At 46.3% G+C, this 20539-nt stretch overlaps 18 non-coding genes across 18 annotated transcripts; 11 read left to right on the top strand and 7 right to left on the bottom strand.

The window, feature by feature from the left end:
- Positions 1 to 1545: 1545 nt before the first annotated feature.
- trnar-ccg (transfer RNA arginine (anticodon CCG)) lies at positions 1546 to 1618 on the bottom strand. Its single transcript has one exon. It is a non-coding gene; the product is annotated as a tRNA-Arg (tRNA).
- Positions 1619 to 3037: 1419 nt separating this feature from the next.
- Positions 3038 to 3110, bottom strand: trnap-cgg (transfer RNA proline (anticodon CGG)). Its single transcript has one exon. It is a non-coding gene; the product is annotated as a tRNA-Pro (tRNA).
- Positions 3111 to 3270: 160 nt separating this feature from the next.
- trnap-ugg (transfer RNA proline (anticodon UGG)) lies at positions 3271 to 3342 on the top strand. Its single transcript has one exon. It is a non-coding gene; the product is annotated as a tRNA-Pro (tRNA).
- A 1567-nt stretch (positions 3343 to 4909) lies between these two features.
- trnar-ccg (transfer RNA arginine (anticodon CCG)) lies at positions 4910 to 4982 on the bottom strand. Its single transcript has one exon. It is a non-coding gene; the product is annotated as a tRNA-Arg (tRNA).
- A 1422-nt stretch (positions 4983 to 6404) lies between these two features.
- trnar-ccg (transfer RNA arginine (anticodon CCG)) lies at positions 6405 to 6477 on the bottom strand. The gene has a single exon. It is a non-coding gene; the product is annotated as a tRNA-Arg (tRNA).
- Positions 6478 to 6637: 160 nt separating this feature from the next.
- trnap-ugg (transfer RNA proline (anticodon UGG)) lies at positions 6638 to 6710 on the top strand. Its single transcript has one exon. It is a non-coding gene; the product is annotated as a tRNA-Pro (tRNA).
- A 318-nt stretch (positions 6711 to 7028) lies between these two features.
- On the top strand, positions 7029 to 7100 carry trnap-cgg (transfer RNA proline (anticodon CGG)). The gene has a single exon. It is a non-coding gene; the product is annotated as a tRNA-Pro (tRNA).
- Positions 7101 to 8562: 1462 nt separating this feature from the next.
- trnar-ccg (transfer RNA arginine (anticodon CCG)) lies at positions 8563 to 8635 on the bottom strand. The gene has a single exon. It is a non-coding gene; the product is annotated as a tRNA-Arg (tRNA).
- A 160-nt stretch (positions 8636 to 8795) lies between these two features.
- On the top strand, positions 8796 to 8867 carry trnap-ugg (transfer RNA proline (anticodon UGG)). The gene has a single exon. It is a non-coding gene; the product is annotated as a tRNA-Pro (tRNA).
- Positions 8868 to 9968: 1101 nt separating this feature from the next.
- On the bottom strand, positions 9969 to 10041 carry trnar-ccg (transfer RNA arginine (anticodon CCG)). Its single transcript has one exon. It is a non-coding gene; the product is annotated as a tRNA-Arg (tRNA).
- A 160-nt stretch (positions 10042 to 10201) lies between these two features.
- Positions 10202 to 10273, top strand: trnap-ugg (transfer RNA proline (anticodon UGG)). The gene has a single exon. It is a non-coding gene; the product is annotated as a tRNA-Pro (tRNA).
- A 1872-nt stretch (positions 10274 to 12145) lies between these two features.
- trnap-cgg (transfer RNA proline (anticodon CGG)) lies at positions 12146 to 12217 on the top strand. The gene has a single exon. It is a non-coding gene; the product is annotated as a tRNA-Pro (tRNA).
- A 294-nt stretch (positions 12218 to 12511) lies between these two features.
- trnap-ugg (transfer RNA proline (anticodon UGG)) lies at positions 12512 to 12583 on the top strand. Its single transcript has one exon. It is a non-coding gene; the product is annotated as a tRNA-Pro (tRNA).
- A 2155-nt stretch (positions 12584 to 14738) lies between these two features.
- Positions 14739 to 14810, top strand: trnap-cgg (transfer RNA proline (anticodon CGG)). Its single transcript has one exon. It is a non-coding gene; the product is annotated as a tRNA-Pro (tRNA).
- Positions 14811 to 16272: 1462 nt separating this feature from the next.
- Positions 16273 to 16345, bottom strand: trnar-ccg (transfer RNA arginine (anticodon CCG)). Its single transcript has one exon. It is a non-coding gene; the product is annotated as a tRNA-Arg (tRNA).
- A 160-nt stretch (positions 16346 to 16505) lies between these two features.
- On the top strand, positions 16506 to 16577 carry trnap-ugg (transfer RNA proline (anticodon UGG)). Its single transcript has one exon. It is a non-coding gene; the product is annotated as a tRNA-Pro (tRNA).
- Positions 16578 to 16895: 318 nt separating this feature from the next.
- trnap-cgg (transfer RNA proline (anticodon CGG)) lies at positions 16896 to 16967 on the top strand. The gene has a single exon. It is a non-coding gene; the product is annotated as a tRNA-Pro (tRNA).
- Positions 16968 to 18732: 1765 nt separating this feature from the next.
- Positions 18733 to 18804, top strand: trnap-cgg (transfer RNA proline (anticodon CGG)). Its single transcript has one exon. It is a non-coding gene; the product is annotated as a tRNA-Pro (tRNA).
- The last annotated feature ends 1735 nt before the right edge of the window (positions 18805 to 20539 follow it).

The raw sequence follows: 20539 nt of genomic DNA, 5'->3' as shown, positions 1-20539 counted from the left end.
AGAGCAACAAGGTTGGATCCTTCCTTTTGCAGCACTGAGCCAAACTCAAAACTGTCATGTTTTTGAAACCCTTACTACTGCTTGTGTTCATCTGTACTACAACACAGTCAGATGACAAGCGTTTATTTCCTGCACAGAATGTACTCTGAATCGCTGCCTGCCAGAGAGTACGGCTCCCTAACGACAAACGCTCTTATTAAAACTAGTCCCTGCTCATTCTGTTTGAGGCCAGCGTTCGGTGACTGTACAAGTGTACGCAAGTAGCCCCATCCGGCGTCAGGCAGGCTCGTTGGTCTAGTGGTATGATTCTCGCTTCGGGTGCTAGAGATCCCGGCTTCAAATCCCGGGCGAGCCCTCTCACCTTTAGTATGAGTTCAAGGGTTCTCTGACTCTGTATGCAATTGCATGTGATACCACAGGATTTTTTTTTTCTTTTTTTAAGCTGGGTGATAAAACAAATTGTGCTCTTCTTGGTGTATGAAAGGCATTGTTTTCCCTTAGAAGTTGACAGAGAAGAAAGCTCATTCTGACGGAGAAGAAAGCTCATTCAGAAGCTCAAGCCCGCTTGAATGAGTCAGTCAGAAACTAGACTTGCTGAAGTTCTCTCTGGAGCTGAGACTCAGTGAGTTGCCCAAAAATCACCCGAAGGGCAATCTGATTATGGAGGAGTTAGCCATGTTGTCCTTCCCACCTCTCAGCCCCCGCCAAAGCATTTACTTTTCTTTATCAACAACTTCATAGTCTGGCCATTTACTGCAACCCACATAGTACTTGACGTCACGTTCTGCAGCATCAGAGGCTGATGCTTTGGCAAAATTGAACTTTTTTCGCAGGTCTGTAGATGCTGTAGTGGGATTCAAAGCATTTTAAATCGCTCTTAACTGAATTACCGTGGCTCTTTTGCAGAAACGCTAAGCACGGGTATACTTGTTGTTCCGTGGAGTTTCTTTGAACAACTTTTCATTGACTTTTTGCAGCATCGGCTTAGAGCAAGCGCAACAAGCACGCCCTAGTAACAGCCTCCCTAGGTGGGAGGCTGATGCCTTTTAGTTCAAAGTCAAGCCTACGGCATAGCCTATATGCGGCTGTTTACATTTAGAGCCCGCCATTTCTGTTCCATGTGTTTTTCTCCAATTACACAGCCATTTTGGTTATATTCACAAAACAAACGTATCAATGATGTTTTTCGATGACTAGATTAATTTAAAGTTCATGACTCTTTCCCACCTGTTTTGTGTGTAGTCTGCCTCTCTGCTTTCGTACGCAAAGCCTTCGTCGTAGGTCCAGTGCAAAAGCAAGAAGTGGCCTTTTCCCCTTAGGCCACTGGGACTCTTGCGCACAGTGCTTTGTGTAATTTCAGCCTGAAAGGGCACATGCACGGGCAGGCAAGAATGATTCACTGACAGTCTGACGCACACAAAACCCCACCACAGCTATCCGAAGTTTGTCCGTTCTATGCTAACTCAGATCTTGCGGTCATTATTGCTTTGAACAAACCATCCTTGAATTTGTCGAACATCCAACTTAAATATAGCCCATTAAAGACGACCCAGGTGGGACTTGAACTCACAATCTCCAGCTCCGGAGGCTGATGCCTTATCCATTAGGCCACTGGGCCTTGTCTGGAGTTCTTTTTCCTTTGATCAGTAATTTGGCTTCAAGGGGTTTCTAACGCTCAAACAGCTACACTTTCGTATCTCGACGCCAGGTCGTGTTCCGTCTTTGAGATGGGCTTCACTGAATTTGTGGCGCCCTCCCGAAAGACTAAATGTAAAAGAGGCTCGTTGGTCTAGTGGTATGATTCTCGCTTCGGGTGCTAGAGATCCCGGCTTCAAATCCCGGACGAGCCCTCTCACCTTCAGTATGAGTTCAAGGGTTCTCTGACTCTGTATGCAATTGCATGTGATACCACAGGATTTTTTTTCTTTTTTTAAGCTGGGTGATAAAACAAATTGTGCTCTTCTTGGTGTATGAAAGGCATTGTTTTCCCTTAGAAGTTGACAGAGAAGAAAGCTCATTCTGACGGAGAAGAAAGCTCATTCAGAAGCTCAAGCCCGCTTGAATGAGTCAGTCAGAAACTAGACTTGCTGAAGTTCTCTCTGGAGCTGAGACTCAGTGAGTTGCCCAAAAATCACCCGAAGGGCAATCTGATTATGGAGGAGTTAGCCATGTTGTCCTCCCCACCTCTCAGCCCCCGCCAAAGCATTTACTTTTCTTTATCAACAACTTCAAAGTCTGGCCATTTACTGCAACCCACATAGTACTTGACGTCACGTTCTGCAGCATCAGAGGCTGATGCTTTGGCAAAATTGAACTTTTTCCGCAGGTCTGTAGATGCTGTAGTGGGATTCAAAGCATTTTAAATCGCTCTTAACTGAATTACCGTGGCTCTTTTGCAGAAACGCTAAGCACGGGTATACTTGTTGTTCTGTGGAGTTTCTTTGAACAACTTTTCATTGACTTTTTGCAGCATCGGCTTAGAGCAAGCGCAACAAGCACGCCCTAGTAACAGCCTCCCTAGGTGGGAGGCTGATGCCTTTTAGTTCAAAGTCAAGCCTACGGCATAGCCTATATGCGGCTGTTTACATTTAGAGCCCGCCATTTCTGTTCCATGTGTTTTTCTCCAATTACACAGCCATTTTGGTTATATGGACAAAACAAACGTATCAATGATGTTTTTCGATGACTAGATTAATTTAAAGTTCATGACTCTTTCCCACCTGTTTTGTGTGTAGTCTGCCTCTCTGCTTTCGTACGCAAAGCCTTCGTCGTAGGTCCAGTGCAAAAGCAAGAAGTGGCCTTTTCCCCTTAGGCCACTGGGCCTCTTGCGCACAGTGCTTTGTGTAATTTCAGCCTGAAAGGGCACATGCACGGGCAGGCAAGAATGATTCACTGACAGTCTGACGCACACAAAACCCCACCACAGCTATCCGAAGTTTGTCCGTTCTATGCTAACTCAGATCTTGCGGTCATTATTGCTTTGAACAAACCATCCTTGAATTTGTCGAACATCCAACTTAAATATAGCCCATTAAAGCAACCCAGGTGGGACTTGAACTCACAATCTCCAGCTCCCGAGGCTGATGCCTTATCCATTAGGCCACTGGGCCTTGTCTGGAGTTCTTTTTCCTTTGATCAGTAATTTGGCTTCAAAGGGTTTCTAACGCTCAAACAGCTACACTTTCGTATCTCGACGCCAGGTCGTGTTCCGTCTTTGAGATGGGCTTCACTGAATTTGTGGCGCCCTCCCGAAAGACTTAATGTAAAAGAGGCTCGTTGGTCTAGGGGTATGATTCTCGCTTTGGGTGCGAGAGGTCCCGGGTTCAAATCCCGGACGAGCCCGGGGATTTCAGACCAAGCAGCTAGAGCAACAAGGTTGGATCCTTCCTTTTGCAGCACTGAGCCAAACTCAAAACTGTCATGTTTTTGAAACCCTTACTACTGCTTGTGTTCATCTGTACTACAACACAGTCAGATGACAAGCGTTTATTTCCTGCACAGAATGTACTCTGAATCGCTGCCTGCCAGAGAGTACGGCTCCCTAACGACAAAAACTCTTATTAAAACTAGTCCCTGCTCATTCTGTTTGAGGCCAGCGTTCGGTGACTGTACAAGTGTACGCAAGTAGCCCCATCCGGCGTCAGGCAGGCTCGTTGGTCTAGTGGTATGATTCTCGCTTCGGGTGCTAGAGATCCCGGCTTCAAATCCCGGGCGAGCCCTCTCACCTTTAGTATGAGTTCAAGGGTTCTCTGACTCTGTATGCAATTGCATGTGATACCACAGGATTTTTTTTTTCTTTTTTTAAGCTGGGTGATAAAACAAATTGTGCTCTTCTTGGTGTATGAAAGGCATTGTTTTCCCTTAGAAGTTGACAGAGAAGAAAGCTCATTCTGACGGAGAAGAAAGCTCATTCAGAAGCTCAAGCCCGCTTGAATGAGTCAGTCAGAAACTAGACTTGCTGAAGTTCTCTCTGGAGCTGAGACTCAGTGAGTTGCCCAAAAATCACCCGAAGGGCAATCTGATTATGGAGGAGTTAGCCATGTTGTCCTTCCCACCTCTCAGCCCCCGCCAAAGCATTTACTTTTCTTTATCAACAACTTCATAGTCTGGCCATTTACTGCAACCCACATAGTACTTGACGTCACGTTCTGCAGCATCAGAGGCTGATGCTTTGGCAAAATTGAACTTTTTTCGCAGGTCTGTAGATGCTGTAGTGGGATTCAAAGCATTTTAAATCGCTCTTAACTGAATTACCGTGGCTCTTTTGCAGAAACGCTAAGCACGGGTATACTTGTTGTTCCGTGGAGTTTCTTTGAACAACTTTTCATTGACTTTTTGCAGCATCGGCTTAGAGCAAGCGCAACAAGCACGCCCTAGTAACAGCCTCCCTAGGTGGGAGGCTGATGCCTTTTAGTTCAAAGTCAAGCCTACGGCATAGCCTATATGCGGCTGTTTACATTTAGAGCCCGCCATTTCTGTTCCATGTGTTTTTCTCCAATTACACAGCCATTTTGGTTATATTCACAAAACAAACGTATCAATGATGTTTTTCGATGACTAGATTAATTTAAAGTTCATGACTCTTTCCCACCTGTTTTGTGTGTAGTCTGCCTCTCTGCTTTCGTACGCAAAGCCTTCGTCGTAGGTCCAGTGCAAAAGCAAGAAGTGGCCTTTTCCCCTTAGGCCACTGGGACTCTTGCGCACAGTGCTTTGTGTAATTTCAGCCTGAAAGGGCACATGCACGGGCAGGCAAGAATGATTCACTGACAGTCTGACGCACACAAAACCCCACCACAGCTATCCGAAGTTTGTCCGTTCTATGCTAACTCAGATCTTGCGGTCATTATTGCTTTGAACAAACCATCCTTGAATTTGTCGAACATCCAACTTAAATATAGCCCATTAAAGACGACCCAGGTGGGACTTGAACTCACAATCTCCAGCTCCGGAGGCTGATGCCTTATCCATTAGGCCACTGGGCCTTGTCTGGAGTTCTTTTTCCTTTGATCAGTAATTTGGCTTCAAGGGGTTTCTAACGCTCAAACAGCTACACTTTCGTATCTCGACGCCAGGTCGTGTTCCGTCTTTGAGATGGGCTTCACTGAATTTGTGGCGCCCTCCCAAAAGACTAAATGTAAAAGAGGCTCGTTGGTCTAGTGGTATGATTCTCGCTTCGGGTGCTAGAGATCCCGGCTTCAAATCCCGGACGAGCCCTCTCACCTTTAGTATGAGTTCAAGGGTTCTCTGACTCTGTATGCAATTGCATGTGATACCACAGGATTTTTTTTTTCTTTTTTTAAGCTGGGTGATAAAACAAATTGTGCTCTTCTTGGTGTATGAAAGGCATTGTTTTCCCTTAGAAGTTGACAGAGAAGAAAGCTCATTCTGACGGAGAAGAAAGCTCATTCAGAAGCTCAAGCCCGCTTGAATGAGTCAGTCAGAAACTAGACTTGCTGAAGTTCTCTCTGGAGCTGAGACTCAGTGAGTTGCCCAAAAATCACCCGAAGGGCAATCTGATTATGGAGGAGTTAGCCATGTTGTCCTCCCCACCTCTCAGCCCCCGCCAAAGCATTTACTTTTCTTTATCAACAACTTCATAGTCTGGCCATTTACTGCAACCCACATAGTACTTGACGTCACGTTCTGCAGCATCAGAGGCTGATGCTTTGGCAAAATTGAACTTTTTTCGCAGGTCTGTAGATGCTGTAGTGGAATTCAAAGCATTTTAAATCGCTCTTAACTGAATTACCGTGGCTCTTTTGCAGAAACGCTAAGCACGGGTATACTTGTTGTTCTGTGGAGTTTCTTTGAACAACTTTTCATTGACTTTTTGCAGCATCGGCTTAGAGCAAGCGCAACAAGCACGCCCTAGTAACAGCCTACCTAGGTGGAGGGCTGATGCCTTTTAGTTCAAAGTCAAGCCTACGGCATAGCCTATATGCGGCTGTTTACATTTAGAGCCCGCCATTTCTGTTACATGTGTTTTTCTCCAATTACACAGCCATTTTGGTTATATGGACAAAACAAACGTATCAATGATGTTTTTCGATGACTAGATTAATTTAAAGTTCATGACTCTTTCCCACCTGTTTTGTGTGTAGTCTGCCTCTCTGCTTTCGTACGCAAAGCCTTCGTCGTAGGTCCAATGCAAAAGCAAGAAGTGGCCTTTTCCCCTTAGGCCACTGGGCCTCTTGCGCACAGTGCTTTGTGTAATTTCAGCCTGAAAGGGCACATGCACAGGCAGGCAAGAATGATTCACTGACAGTCTGACGCACACAAAACCCCACCACAGCTATCCGAAGTTTGTCCGTTCTATGCTAACTCAGATCTTGCGGTCATTATTGCTTTGAACAAACCATCCTTGAATTTGTCGAACATCCAACTTGAATATAGCCCATTAAAGACGACCCAGGTGGGACTTGAACTCACAATCTCCAGCTCCGGAGGCTGATGCCTTATCCATTAGGCCACTGGGCCTTGTCTGGAGTTCTTTTTCCTTTGATCAGTAATTTGGCTTGAAGGGGTTTCTAACGCTCAAACAGCTACACTTTCGTATCTCGACGCCAGGTCGTGTTCCGTCTTTGAGATGGGCTTCACTGAATTTGTGGCGCCCTCCCGAAAGACTTAATGTAAAAGAGGCTCGTTGGTCTAGGGGTATGATTCTCGCTTTGGGTGCGAGAGGTCCCGGGTTCAAAATCCCGGACGAGCCCGGGGATTTCAGACCAAGCAGCTAGAGCAACAAGGTTGGATCCTTCCTTTTGCAGCACTGAGCCAAACTCAAAACTGTCATGTTTTTGAAACCCTTACTACTGCTTGTGTTCATCTGTACTACAACATAGCCAAGATTCAGCCAGATGACAAGCGCTTATTTCCTTGCACAGAACGAACTCAGAATCGCTGCCTGCCAGGGAGTGTGGCTCCCTAACGACAAAAGCTTTCTATTAAAACTAGTGCCTTCCCATTCTGTAAGAGGCCAGCATTCAGTGACTCTACAAGTGTACGCAAGTAGCCGAATCTATTGTCAGTCAGGCTCGTTGGTCCAGGGGTATGATTCTCGCTTCGGGTGCGAGAGGTCCCGGGTTCAAATCCCGGATGAGCCCAGCAGTTTCAGAACAAGCAGCCAGTCAGATGACAAGCGTTTATTTCCTGCACAGAATGTACTCTGAATCGCTGCCTGCCAGAGAGTACGGCTCCCTAACGACAAACGCTCTTATTAAAACTAGTCCCTGCTCATTCTGTTTGAGGCCAGCGTTCGGTGACTGTACAAGTGTACGCAAGTAGCCCCATCCAGCGTCAGGCAGGCTCGTTGGTCTAGTGGTATGATTCTCGCTTCGGGTGCTAGAGATCCCGGCTTCAAATCCCGGGTGAGCCCTCTCACCTTCAGTATGAGTTCAAGGGTTCTCTGACTCTGTATGCAATTGCATGTGATACCACAGGATTTTTTTTTTCTTTTTTTAAGCTGGGTGATAAAACAAATTGTGCTCTTCTTGGTGTATGAAAGGCATTGTTTTCCCTTAGAAGTTGACAGAGAAGAAAGCTCATTCTGACGGAGAAGAAAGCTCATTCAGAAGCTCAAGCCCGCTTGAATGAGTCAGTCAGAAACTAGACTTGCTGAAGTTCTCTCTGGAGCTGAGACTCAGTGAGTTGCCCAAAAATCACCCGAAGGGCAATCTGATTATGGAGGAGTTAGCCATGTTGTCCTCCCCACCTCTCAGCCCCCGCCAAAGCATTTACTTTTCTTTATCAACAACTTCATAGTCTGGCCATTTACTGCAACCCACATAGTACTTGACGTCACGTTCTGCAGCATCAGAGGCTGATGCTTTGGCAAAATTGAACTTTTTTCGCAGGTCTGTAGATGCTGTAGTGGGATTCAAAGCATTTTAAATCGCTCTTAACTGAATTACCGTGGCTCTTTTGCAGAAACGCTAAGCACGGGTATACATGTTGTTCTGTGGAGTTTCTTTGAACAACTTTTCATTGACTTTTTGCAGCATCGGCTTAGAGCAAGCGCAACAAGCACGCCCTAGTAACAGCCTCCCTAGGTGGGAGGCTGATGCCTTTTAGTTCAAAGTCAAGCCTACGGCATAGCCTATATGCGGCTGTTTACATTTAGAGCCCGCCATTTCTGTTCCATGTGTTTTTCTCCAATTACACAGCCATTTTGGTTATATGGACAAAACAAACGTATCAATGATGTTTTTCGATGACTAGATTAATTTAAAGTTCATGACTCTTTCCCACCTGTTTTGTGTGTAGTCTGCCTCTCTGCTTTCGTACGCAAAGCCTTCGTCGTAGGTCCAGTGCAAAAGCAAGAAGTGGCCTTTTCCCTTTAGGCCACTGGGCCTCTTGCGCACAGTGCTTTGTGTAATTTCAGCCTGAAAGGGCACATGCACAGGCAGGCAAGAATGATTCACTGACAGTCTGACGCACACAAAACACCACCACAGCTATCCGAAGTTTGTCCGTTCTATGCTAACTCAGATCTTGCGGTCATTATTGCTTTGAACAAACCATCCTTGAATTTGTCAAACATCCAACTTAAATATAGCCCATTAAAGACGACCCAGGTGGGACTTGAACTCACAATCTCCAGCTCCGGAGGCTGATGCCTTATCCATTAGGCCACTGGGCCTTGTCTGGAGTTCTTTTTCCTTTGATCAGTAATTTGGCTTGAAGGGGTTTCTAACGCTCAAACAGCTACACTTTCGTATCTCGACGCCAGGTCGTGTTCCGTCTTTGAGATGGGCTTCACTCAATTTGTGGCGCCCTCCCGAAAGACTTAATGTAAAAGAGGCTCGTTGGTCTAGGGGTATGATTCTCGCTTTGGGTGCGAGAGGTCCCGGGTTCAAATCCCGGACGAGCCCGGGGATTTCAGACCAAGCAGCTAGAGCAACAAGGTTGGATCCTTCCTTTTGCAGCACTGAGCCAAACTCAAAACTGTCATGTTTTTGAAACCCTTACTACTGCTTGTGTTCATCTGTACTACAACACAGTCAGATGACAAGCGTTTATTTCCTGCACAGAATGTACTCTGAATCGCTGCCTGCCAGAGAGTACGGCTCCCTAACGACAAACGCTCTTATTAAAACTAGTCCCTGCTCATTCTGTTTGAGGCCAGCGTTCAGTGACTGTACAAGTGTACGCAAGTAGCCCCATCCAGCGTCAGGCAGGCTCGTTGGTCTAGTGGTATGATTCTCGCTTCGGGTGCTAGAGATCCCGGCTTCGCTTTGGCAAAATTGAACTTTTTTCGCCGGTCTGTAGATGCTGTAGTGGGATTCAAAGCATTTTAAATCGCTCTTAACTGAATTACCGTGGCTCTTTTGCAGAAACGCTAAGCACGGGTATACTTGTTGTTCTGTGGAGTTTCTTTGAACAACTTTTCATTGACTTTTTGCAGCATCGGCTTAGAGCAAGCGCAACAAGCACGCCCTAGTAACAGCCTCCCTAGGTGGGAGGCTGATGCCTTTTAGTTCAAAGTCAAGCCTACGGCATAGCCTATATGCGGCTGTTTACATTTACAGCCCGCCATTTCTGTTCCATGTGTTTTTCTCCAATTACACAGCCATTTTGGTTATATGGACAAAACAAACGTATCAATGATGTTTTTCGATGACTAGATTAATTTAAAGTTCATGACTCTTTCCCACCTGTTTTGTGTGTAGTCTGCCTCTCTGCTTTCGTACGCAAAGCCTTCGTCGTAGGTCCAGTGCAAAAGCAAGAAGTGGCCTTTTCCCCTTAGGCCACTGGGCCTCTTGCGCACAGTGCTTTGTGTAATTTCAGCCTGAAAGGGCACATGCACGGGCAGGCAAGAATGATTCACTGACAGTCTGACGCACACAAAACCCCACCACAGCTATCCGAAGTTTGTCCAGTCTATGCTAACTCAGATCTTGCGGTCATTATTGCTTTGAACAAACCATCCTTGAATTTGTCGAACATCCAACTTAAATATAGCCCATTAAAGACGACCCAGGTGGGACTTGAACTCACAATCTCCAGCTCCGGAGGCTGATGCCTTATCCATTAGGCCACTGGGCCTTGTCTGGAGTTCTTTTTCCTTTGATCAGTAATTTGGCTTCAAAGGGTTTCTAACGCTCAAACAGCTACACTTTCGTATCTCGACGCCGGGTCGTGTTCCGTCTTTGAGATGGGCTTCACTGAATTTGTGGCGCACTCCCGAAAGACTTAATGTAAAAGAGGCTCGTTGGTCTAGGGGTATGATTCTCGCTTTGGGTGCGAGAGGTCCCGGGTTCAAATCCCGGACGAGCCCGGGGATTTCAGACCAAGCAGCTAGAGCAACAAGGTTGGATCCTTCCTTTTGCAGCACTGAGCCAAACTCAAAACTGTCATGTTTTTGAAACCCTTACTACTGCTTGTGTTCATCTGTACTACAACACAGTCAGATGACAAGCGTTTATTTCCTGCACAGAATGTACTCTGAATCGCTGCCTGCCAGAGAGTACGGCTCCCTAACGACAAACGCTCTTATTAAAACTAGTCCCTGCTCATTCTGTTTGAGGCCAGCGTTCGGTGACTGTACAAGTGTACGCAAGTAGCCCCATCCAGCGTCAGGCAGGCTCGTTGGTCTAGTGGTATGATTCTCGCTTCGGGTGCTAGAGATCCCGGCTTCAAATCCCGGGCGAGCCCTCTCACCTTTAGTATGAGTTCAAGGGTTCTCTGACTCTGTATGCAATTGCATGTGATACCACAGGATTTTTTTTTTTCTTTTTTTAAGCTGGGTGATAAAACAAATTGTGCTCTTCTTGGTGTATGAAAGGCATTGTTTTCCCTTAGAAGTTGACAGAGAAGAAAGCTCATTCTGACGGAGAAGAAAGCTCATTCAGAAGCTCAAGCCCGCTTGAATGAGTCAGTCAGAAACTAGACTTGCTGAAGTTCTCTCTGGAGCTGAGACTCAGTGAGTTGCCCAAAAATCACCCGAAGGGCAATCTGATTATGGAGGAGTTAGCCATGTTGTCCTCCCCACCTCTCAGCCCCCGCCAAAGCATTTACTTTTCTTTATCAACAACTTCATAGTCTGGCCATTTACTGCAACCCACATAGTACTTGACGTCACGTTCTGCAGCATCAGAGGCTGATGCTTTGGCAAAATTGAACTTTTTTCGCAGGTCTGTAGATGCTTTAGTGGGATTCAAAGCATTTTAAATCGCTCTTAACTGAATTAACGTGGCTCTTTTGCAGAAACGCTAAGCACGCGTATACTTGTTGTTCTGTGGAGTTTCTTTGAACAACTTTTCATTGACTTTTTGCAGCATCGGCTTAGAGCAAGCGCATCAAGCACGCCCTAGTAACAGCCTCCCTAGGTGGGAGGCTGATGCCTTTTAGTTCAAAGTCAAGCCTACGGCATAGCCTATATGCGGCTGTTTACATTTACAGCCCGCCATTTCTGTTCCATGTGTTTTTCTCCAATTACACAGCCATTTTGGTTATATGGACAAAACAAACGTATCAATGATGTTTTTCGATGACTAGATTAATTTAAAGTTCATGACTCTTTCCCACCTGTTTTGTGTGTAGTCTGCCTCTCTGCTTTCGTACGCAAAGCCTTCGTCGTAGGTCCAGTGCAAAAGCAAGAAGTGGCCTTTTCCCCTTAGGCCACTGGGACTCTTGCGCACAGTGCTTTGTGTAATTTCAGCCTGAAAGGGCACATGCACGGGCAGGCAAGAATGATTCACTGACAGCCTGACGCACACAAAACCCCACCACAGCTATCCGAAGTTTGTCCGTTCTATGCTAACTCAGATCTTGCGGTCATTATTGCTTTGAACAAACCATCCTTGAATTTGTCGAACATCCAACTTAAATATAGTCCATTAAAGACGACCCAGGTGGGACTTGAACCCACAATCTCCAGCTCCGGAGGCTGATGCCTTATCCATTAGGCCTTACTACTATAAGCTTACTACTGCTTGTGTTCATCTGTACTACAACATAGCCAAGATTCAGCCAGATGACAAGCGCTTATTTCCTTGCACAGTACGAACTCAGAATCGCTGCCTGCCAGGGAGTGTGGCTCCCTAACGACAAACGCTTTCTATTAAAACTAGTGCCTTCCCATTCTGTAAGAGGCCAGCATTCAGTGACTCTACAACTGTACGCAAGTAGCCGAATCTATTGTCAGTCAGGCTCGTTGGTCTAGGGGTATGATTCTCGCTTCGGGTGCGAGAGGTCCCGGGTTCAAATCCCGGACGAGCCCAGCAGTTTCAGAACAAGCAGCCAGTCAGATGACAAGCGTTTATTTCCTGCATAGAATGTACTCTGAATCGCTGCCTGCCAGAGAGTACGGCTCCCTAACGACAAACGCTCTTATTAAAACTAGTCCCTGCTCATTCTGTTTGAGGCCAGCGTTCGGTGACTGTACAAGTGTACGCAAGTAGCCCCATCCAGCGTCAGGCAGGATCGTTGGTCTAGTGGTATGATGTCGTGTTCCGTCTTTGAGATGGGCTTCACTGAATTTGTGGCGCCCTCCCGAAAGACTTAATGTCAAAGAGGCTCGTTGGTCTAGGGGTATGATTCTCGCTTTGGGTGCGAGAGGTCCCGGGTTCAAATCCCGGACGAGCCCGGGGATTTCAGACCAAGCAGCTAGAGCAACAAGGTTTGATCCTTCCTTTTGCAGCACTGAGCCAAACTCAAAACTGTCATGTTTTTGAAACCCTTACTACTGCTTGTGTTCATCTGTACTACAACATAGCCAAGATTCAGCCAGATGACAAGCGCTTATTTCCTTGCACAGAACGAACTCAGAATCGCTGCCTGCCAGGGAGTGTGGCTCCCTAACGACAAACGCTTTCTATTAAAACTAGTGCCTTCCCATTCTGTAAGAGGCCAGCATTCAGTGACTCTACAACTGTACGCAAGTAGCCGAATCTATTGTCAGTCAGGCTCGTTGGTCTAGGGGTATGATTCGCACTTCGGGTGCGAGAGGTCCCGGGTTCAAATCCCGGACGAGCCCAGCAGTTTCAGAACAAGCAGCCAGTCAGATGACAAGCGTTTATTTCCTGCACAGAATGTACTCTGAATCGCTGCCTGCCAGAGAGTACGGCTCCCTAACGACAAACGCTCTTATTAAAACTAGTCCCTGCTCATTCTGTTTGAGGCCAGCGTTCGGTGACTGTACAAGTGTATGCAAGTAGCCCCATCCAGCGTCAGGCAGGCTCGTTGGTCTAGTGGTATGATTCTCGCTTCGGGTGCTAGAGATCCCGGCTTCAAATCCCGGACGAGCCCTCTCACCTTTAGTATGAGTTCAAGGGTTCTCTGACTCTGTATGCAATTGCATGTGATACCACAGGATTTTTTTTTCTTTTTTTAAGCTGGGTGATAAAACAAATTGTGCTCTTCTTGGTGTATGAAAGGCATTGTTTTCCCTTAGAAGTTGACAGAGAAGAAAGTTCATTCTGACGGAGAAGAAAGCTCATTCAGAAGCTCAAGCCCGCTTGAATGAGTCAGTCAGAAACTAGACTTGCTGAAGTTCTCTCTGGAGCTGAGACTCAGTGAGTTGCCCAAAAATCACCCGAAGGGCAATCTGATTATGGAGGAGTTAGCCATGTTGTCCTCCCCACCTCTCAGCCCTTGCCAAAGCATTTACTTTTCTTTATCAACAACTTCATAGTCTGGCCATTTACTGCAACCCACATAGTACTTGACGTCACGTTCTGCAGCATCAGAGGCTGATGCTTTGGCAAAATTGAACTTTTTTCGCAGGTCTGTAGATGCTGTAGTGGGATTCAAAGCATTTTAAATCGCTCTTAACTGAATTACCGTGGCTCTTTTGCAGAAACGCTAAGCACGGGTATACTTGTTGTTCTGTGGAGTTTCTTTGAATAACTTTTCATTGACTTTTTGCAGCATCGGCTTAGAGCAAGCGCAACAAGCACGCCCTAGTAACAGCCTCCCTAGGTGGGAGGCTGATGCCTTTTAGTTCAAAGTCAAGCCTACGGCATAGCCTATATGCGGCTGTTTACATTTAGAGCCCGCCATTTCTGTTCCATGTGTTTTTCTCCAATTACACAGCCATTTTGGTTATATGGACAAAACAAACGTATCAATGATGTTTTTCGATGACTAGATTAATTTAAAGTTCATGACTCTTTCCCACCTGTTTTGTGTGTAGTCTGCCTCTCTGCTTTCGTACGCAAAGCCTTCGTCGTAGGTCCAGTGCAAAAGCAAGAAGTGGCCTTTTCCCCTTAGGCCACTGGGCCTCTTGCGCACAGTGCTTTGTGTAATTTCAGCCTGAAAGGGCACATGCACGGGCAGGCAAGAATGATTCACTGACAGTCTGACGCACACAAAACCCCACCACAGCTATCCGAAGTTTGTCCGTTCTATGCTAACTCAGATCTTGCGGTCATTATTGCTTTGAACAAACCATCCTTGAATTTGTCGAACATCCAACTTAAATATAGCCCATTAAAGACGACCCAGGTGGGACTTGAACCCACAATCTCCAGCTCCGGAGGCTGATGCCTTATCCATTAGGCCTTACTACTATAAGCGTACTACTGCTTGTGTTCATCTGTACTACAACATAGCCAAGATTCAGCCAGATGACAAGCGCTTATTTCCTTGCACAGAACGAACTCAGAATCGCTGCCTGCCAGGGAGTGTGGCTCCCTAACGACAAACGCTTTCTATTAAAACTAGTGCCTTCCCATTCTGTAAGAGGCCAGCATTCAGTGACTCTACAACTGTACGCAAGTAGCCGAATCTATTGTCAGTCAGGCTCGTTGGTCTAGGGGTATGATTCTCGCTTCGGGTGCGAGAGGTCCCGGGTTCAAATCCCGGACGAGCCCAGCAGTTTCAGAACAAGCAGCCAGTCAGATGACAGGCGTTTATTTCCTGCACAGAATGTACTCTGAATCGCTGCCTGCCAGAGAGTACGGCTCCCTAACGACAAACGCTCTTATTAAAACTAGTCCCTGCTCATTCTGTTTGAGGCCAGCGTTCGGTGACTGTACAAGTGTACGCAAGTAGCCCCATCCAGCGTCAGGCAGGCTCGTTGGTCTAGTGGTATGATTCTCGCTTCGGGTGCTAGAGATCCCGGCTTCAAATCCCGGACGAGCCCTCTCACCTTTAGTATGAGTTCAAGGCTTCTCTGACTCTGTATGCAATTGCATGTGATACCACAGGATTTTTTTTTTCTTTTTTTAAGCTGGGTGATAAAACAAATTGTGCTCTTCTTGGTGTATGAAAGGCATTGTTTTCCCTTAGAAGTTGACAGAGAAGAAAGCTCATTCTGACGGAGAAGAAAGCTCATTCAGAAGCTCAAGCCCGCTTGAATGAGTCAGTCAGAAACTAGACTTGCTGAAGTTCTCTCTGGAGCTGAGACTCAGTGAGTTGCCCAAAAATCACCCGAAGGGCAATCTGATTATGGAGGAGTTAGCCATGTTGTCCTCCCCACCTCTCAGCCCTTGCCAAAGCATTTACTTTTCTTTATCAACAACTTCATAGTCTGGCCATTTACTGCAACCCACATAGTACTTGACGTCACGTTCTGCAGCATCAGAGGCTGATGCTTTGGCAAAATTGAACTTTTTTCGCAGGTCTGTAGATGCTGTAGTGGGATTCAAAGCATTTTAAATCGCTCTTAACTGAATTACCGTGGCTCTTTTGCAGAAACGCTAAACACGGGTATACTTGTTGTTCTGTGGAGTTTCTTTGAATAACTTTTCATTGACTTTTTGCAGCATCGGCTTAGAGCAAGCGCAACAAGCACGCCCTAGTAACAGCCTCCCTAGGTGGGAGGCTGATGCCTTTTAGTTCAAAGTCAAGCCTACGGCATAGCCTATATGCGGCTGTTTACATTTAGAGCCCGCCATTTCTGTTCCATGTGTTTTTCTCCAATTACACAGCCATTTTGGTTATATGGACAAAACAAAAGTATCAATGATGTTTTTCGATGACTAGATTAATTTAAAGTTCATGACTCTTTCCCACCTGTTTTGTGTGTAGTCTGCCTCTCTGCTTTCGTACGCAAAGCCTTCGTCGTAGGTCCAGTGCAAAAGCAAGAAGTGGCCTTTTCCCCTTCGGCCACTGGGCCTCTTGCGCACAGTGCTTTGTGTAATTTCAGCCTGAAAGGGCACATGCACGGGCAGGCAAGAATGATTCACTGACAGTCTGACGCACACAAAACCCCACCACAGCTATCCGAAGTTTGTCCGTTCTATGCTAACTCAGATCTTGCGGTCATTATTGCTTTGAACAAACCATCCTTGAATTTGTCGAACATCCAACTTAAATATAGCCCATTAAAGACGACCCAGGTGGGACTTGAACCCACAATCTCCAGCTCCGGAGGCTGATGCCTTATCCATTAGGCCACTGGGCCTTGTCTGGAGTTCTTTTTCCTTTGATCAGTAATTTGGCTTCAAGGGGTTTGTAACGCTCAAACAGCTACACTTTCGTATCTCGACGCCAGGTCGTGTTCCGTCTTTGAGATGGGCTTCACTGAATTTGTGGCGCCCTCCCGAAAGATTTAATGTAAAAGAGGCTCGTTGGTCTAGGGGTATGATTCTCGCTTTGGGTGCGAGAGGTCCCGGGTTCAAATCCCGGACGAGCCCGGGGATTTCACACCAAGCAGCTAGAGCAACAAGGTTGGATCCTTCCTTTTGCAGCACTGAGCCAAACTCAAAACTGTCATGTTTTTGAAACCCTTACTACTGCTTGTGTTCATCTGTACTACAACATAGCCAAGATTCAGCCAGATGACAAGCGCTTATTTCCTTGCACAGAACGAACTCAGAATCGCTGCCTGCCAGGGAGTGTGGCTCCCTAACGACAAACGCTTTCTATTAAAACTAGTGCCTTCCCATTCTGTAAGAGGCCAGCATTCAGTGACTCTACAACTGTACGCAAGTAGCCGAATCTATTGTCAGTCAGGCTCGTTGGTCTAGGGGTATGATTCTCGCTTCGGGTGCGAGAGGTCCCGGGTTCAAATCCCGGACGAGCCCAGCAGTTTCAGAACAAGCAGCCAGTCAGATGACAAGCGTTTATTTCCTGCACAGAATGTACTCTGAATCGCTGCCTGCCAGAGAGTACGGCTCCCTAACGACAAACGCTCTTATTAAAACGAGTCCCTGCTCATTCTGTTTGAGGCCAGCGTTCGGTGACTGTACAAGTGTACGCAAGTAGCCCCATCCAGCGTCAGGCAGGCTCGTTGGTCTAGTGGTATGATTCTCGCTTCGGGTGCTAGAGATCCCGGCTTCAAATCCCGGACGAGCCCTCTCACCTTTAGTATGAGTTCAAGGGTTCTCTGACTCTGTATGCAATTGCATGTGATACCACAGGATTTTTTTTTCTTTTTTTAAGCTGGGTGATAAAACAAATTGTGCTCTTCTTGGTGTATGAAAGGCATTGTTTTCCCTTAGAAGTTGACAGAGAAGAAAGCTCATTCTGACGGAGAAGAAAGCTCATTCAGAAGCTCAAGCCCGCTTGAATGAGTCAGTCAGAAACTAGACTTGCTGAAGTTCTCTCTGGAGCTGAGACTCAGTGAGTTGCCCAAAAATCACCCGAAGGGCAATCTGATTATGGAGGAGTTAGCCATGTTGTCCTCCCCACCTCTCAGCCCTTGCCAAAGCATTTACTTTTCTTTATCAACAACTTCATAGTCTGGCCATTTACTGCAACCCACATAGTACTTGACGTCACGTTCTGCAGCATCAGAGGCTGATGCTTTGGCAAAATTGAACTTTTTTCGCAGGTCTGTAGATGCTGTAGTGGGATTCAAAGCATTTTAAATCGCTCTTAACTGAATTACCGTGGCTCTTTTGCAGAAACGCTAAGCACGGGTATACTTGTTGTTCTGTGGAGTTTCTTTGAATAACTTTTCATTGACTTTTTGCAGCATCGGCTTAGAGCAAGCGCAACAAGCACGCCCTAGTAACAGCCTCCCTAGGTGGGAGGCTGATGCCTTTTAGTTCAAAGTCAAGCCTACGGCATAGCCTATATGCGGCTGTTTACATTTAGAGCCCGCCATTTCTGTTCCATGTGTTTTTCTCCAATTACACAGCCATTTTGGTTATATGGACAAAACAAACGTATCAATGATGTTTTTCGATGACTAGATTAATTTAAAGTTCATGACTCTTTCCCACCTGTTTTGTGTGTAGTCTGCCTCTCTGCTTTCGTACGCAAAGCCTTCGTCGTAGGTCCAGTGCAAAAGCAAGAAGTGGCCTTTTCCCCTTAGGCCACTGGGCCTCTTGCGCACAGTGCTTTGTGTAATTTCAGCCTGAAAGGGCACATGCACGGGCAGGCAAGAATGATTCACTGACAGTCTGACGCACACAAAACCCCACCACAGCTATCCGAAGTTTGTCCGTTCTATGCTAACTCAGATCTTGCGGTCATTATTGCTTTGAACAAACCATCCTTGAATTTGTCGAACATCCAACTTAAATATAGCCCATTAAAGACGACCCAGGTGGGACTTGAACCCACAATCTCCAGCTCCGGAGGCTGATGCCTTATCCATTAGGCCTTACTACTATAAGCTTACTACTGCTTGTGTTCATCTGTACTACAACATAGCCAAGATTCAGCCAGATGACAAGCGCTTATTTCCTTGCACAGAACGAACTCAGAATCGCTGCCTGCCAGGGAGTGTGGCTCCCTAACGACAAACGCTTTCTATTAAAACTAGTGCCTTCCCATTCTGTAAGAGGCCAGCATTCAGTGACTCTACAACTGTACGCAAGTAGCCGAATCTATTGTCAGTCAGGCTCGTTGGTCTAGGGGTATGATTCTCGCTTCGGGTGCGAGAGGTCCCGGGTTCAAATCCCGGACGAGCCCAGCAGTTTCAGAACAAGCAGCCAGTCAGATGACAGGCGTTTATTTCCTGCACAGAATGTACTCTGAATCGCTGCCTGCCAGAGAGTACGGCTCCCTAACGACAAACGCTCTTATTAAAACTAGTCCCTGCTCATTCTGTTTGAGGCCAGCGTTCGGTGACTGTACAAGTGTATGCAAGTAGCCCCATCCAGCGTCAGGCAGGCTCGTTGGTCTAGTGGTATGATTCTCGCTTCGGGTGCTAGAGATCCCGGCTTCAAATCCCGGACGAGCCCTCTCACCTTTAGTATGAGTTCAAGGGTTCTCTGACTCTGTATGCAATTGCATGTGATACCACAGGATTTTTTTTTTCTTTTTTTAAGCTGGGTGATAAAACAAATTGTGCTCTTCTTGGTGTATGAAAGGCATTGTTTTCCCTTAGAAGTTGACAGAGAAGAAAGCTCATTCTGACGGAGAAGAAAGCTCATTCAGAAGCTCAAGCCCGCTTGAATGAGTCAGTCAGAAACTAGACTTGCTGAAGTTCTCTCTGGAGCTGAGACTCAGTGAGTTGCCCAAAAATCACCCGAAGGGCAATCTGATTATGGAGGAGTTAGCCATGTTGTCCTCCCCACCTCTCAGCCCTTGCCAAAGCATTTACTTTTCATTATCAACAACTTCATAGTCTGGCCATTTACTGCAACCCACATAGTACTTGACGTCACGTTCTGCAGCATCAGAGGCTGATGCTTTGGCAAAATTGAACTTTTTTCGCAGGTCTGTAGATGCTGTAGTGGGATTCAAAGCATTTTAAATCGCTCTTAACTGAATTACCGTGGCTCTTTTGCAGAAACGCTAAACACGGGTATACTTGTTGTTCTGTGGAGTTTCTTTGAATAACTTTTCATTGACTTTTTGCAGCATCGGCTTAGAGCAAGCGCAACAAGCACGCCCTAGTAACAGCCTCCCTAGGTGGGAGGCTGATGCCTTTTAGTTCAAAGTCAAGCCTACGGCATAGCCTATATGCGGCTGTTTACATTTAGAGCCCGCCATTTCTGTTCCATGTGTTTTTCTCCAATTACACAGCCATTTTGGTTATATGGACAAAACAAACGTATCAATGATGTTTTTCGATGACTAGATTAATTTAAAGTTCATGACTCTTTCCCACCTGTTTTGTGTGTAGTCTGCCTCTCTGCTTTCGTACGCAAAGCCTTCGTCGTAGGTCCAGTGCAAAAGCAAGAAGTGGCCTTTTCCCCTTAGGCCACTGGGCCTCTTGCGCACAGTGCTTTGTGTAATTTCAGCCTGAAAGGGCACATGCACAGGCAGGCAAGAATGATTCACTGACAGTCTGACGCACACAAAACCCCACCACAGTTATCCGAAGTTTGTCCGTTCTATGCTAACTCAGATCTTGCGGTCATTATTGCTTTGAACAAACCATCCTTGAATTTGTCGAACATCCAACTTAAATATAGCCCATTAAAGATGACCCAGGTGGTACTTGAACCCACAATCTCCAGCTCCGGAGGCTGATGCCTTATCCATTAGGCCTTACTACTATAAGCTTACTACTGCTTGTGTTCATCTGTACTACAACATAGCCAAGATTCAGCCAGATGACAAGCGCTTATTTCCTTGCACAGAACGAACTCAGAATCGCTGCCTGCCAGGGAGTGTGGCTCCCTAACGACAAACGCTTTCTATTAAAATTCAGAACAAGCAGCCAGTCAGATGACAAGCGTTTATTTCCTGCACAGAA

This window comes from Siphateles boraxobius, unplaced genomic scaffold (genome assembly GCF_051911475.1).
Source record: "Siphateles boraxobius isolate OS27281-9 unplaced genomic scaffold, OSU_SipBor_1 25, whole genome shotgun sequence".
In the NCBI taxonomy this organism is placed as follows: domain Eukaryota; kingdom Metazoa; phylum Chordata; class Actinopteri; order Cypriniformes; family Leuciscidae; genus Siphateles; species Siphateles boraxobius.
Note: the sequence above shows the minus strand (reverse complement) of the source record. Positions and strands in the feature narration are given on the sequence as shown.